Raw genomic sequence first — 1,752 nt, 5'->3', positions numbered from 1 at the left:
GGGGCTTTTCTAAGAGCAGTAGGAGAACCACTGAAGGATTGTAGGGAACACAAATAGAAGCAGAGAAACCCATCTGGGGGCTGTTATGGCTTAGAGATGATAGCAGGCTGGTAGCAGTGGAGATGAGAGCTCGGAGAGGCTTTGGGAGGAAGGATGAACAGGACTTATTGGCAAATCGGAAGTGGGGAATGAGGGAAGGTGGAGTCACAGGTGACTCCCAGTACTTGAGTACTGGAAGCATTTTCTGAGTAGAGGAAAGAGAGGAAGGGCAAGTTTGGGGGATATGTCAAGAGCTCCCATTTGGATGTGTTAAGTTCAAGTTGCCTGTGAGGTCTCCAAGTGGAGACGTCCAGTAGGCAGCTGGATATACTAGTGGAGCTGAAGGAAGTCTGGCCTGAAGCTATGCAATTGGAGCCATCAGCAGATTTCGAAGGTCATGGGTCTGAACGAGGTCATCTAGGGAAAGGGTGTGGAGAACCCAGACAGAAGAGTCCAAGGCTGAGGCTTCATAACACCAAGTTATCTCCCTTTGTTGTAGGAACTGGACACTACCTCAGGGTGGGGTGTGTCCTTCTAGGACTTGAGAGAATGGGCTCTACTCAGAAGCTGTGAACATAACTCAGTTAATAGGTGTGGCACCCAGAATCTGATTCTGTGGTATTTTCTATCCCTGAAATACTCTTTTAGTTGTGAAGTTGCACTGTCCCCTCTCAGCACTGATCTCTTCCCAGAATAGAGTATCCAAACAGTATTTTAGAAAACTCCGTGTTTTGAGTTCTTAGGGATAGGAAAATACTGAGAGAAAATAAATGGTAGCTCCAAAAGCCTTTCCTTCTCGGGAGAGGAGGANGCAGCGATACACCTGCCCTCCACCTAAGACTCCAGTGACAAGTACCAGCTTCCCTCACACAACCCCTCCTTCATCTACTCATTGACGCCGTCTTACCCTCTTCTATTATTTATTCATTCAACACATATCTATCCAGTGCCTGTGGCATGTCAGGCACTGTGTTGGGCACAGTGGTAAATAAATAACACAGGGAAGTCCCCGAGCAGACAGTCCAGTGGGGGAGGCAGAAAATTAACAAGTAAACAAAAAATTATAGATTATAATGAGTTTTATAGAGGAAATGAAAATGGTGGGTGATCGAAAATAGGGAAGGGAAGCTTTGATAAGCCTCTTTGAGGAAACAGCATGTGCAGAGGAGGAAGAACATGTACAAGTTCAAGACAGTGGAAAGCAGCCAGGGCAGCTCGAGCCTAGAGGTTGAGGGAGGAAGTGTGTGGAGATGAGGTTGGAAAGGGAGGCAGGGGCTAAATCAGAGATTCTCAGTTAAAAAAAAATCTCAGGACCCCCTGTAACAACTCCTAAATATTATTGAGGAATCCAAAGGGCTTTTATTTATGGAACTTACATTTGTTAATATTTATCATATTAGAAATTGGAACTCAGGAAATTTAAAAATACAAGAATGTGCAAGCATTCATTTCATTAGCCATCAGAGTGATGACATTATTCCATGTTACATAGGCTCTGAAAAACAGTATGCTTTTGAGAGAATGTAAGTGAAAAAGGCAAGAAACATTGAGCGTTATTATGAAAGTAGTGTGACCTCAGGGACCCCGTAGAACCACTGTAAGAACTGCGGGACTAGATCATGGAGGACCTTATCGGATGTGGGAAGAAGTCAGGGGCTTTTCTAAGAGCAGTAGGAGAACCACTGAAGGATTGTAGGGAACACAAATAGAAGC

The 1,752-nt window shown here is 44.7% G+C and overlaps 1 protein-coding gene across 1 annotated transcript in view; it reads left to right on the top strand.

Annotated features, from left to right (window-relative positions):
• Positions 1 to 1,752, top strand: part of ABHD6 (abhydrolase domain containing 6) — a 49,441-nt gene that overhangs the window by 36,726 nt on the left and 10,963 nt on the right. The gene's annotated exons all lie outside the window — the stretch shown is intronic.

This window comes from Galeopterus variegatus, unplaced genomic scaffold (genome assembly GCF_000696425.1).
Source record: "Galeopterus variegatus unplaced genomic scaffold, G_variegatus-3.0.2 Scaffold1367, whole genome shotgun sequence".
NCBI lineage: Eukaryota > Metazoa > Chordata > Mammalia > Dermoptera > Cynocephalidae > Galeopterus > Galeopterus variegatus.
This window is presented reverse-complemented; position numbering and strand designations above follow the sequence as displayed.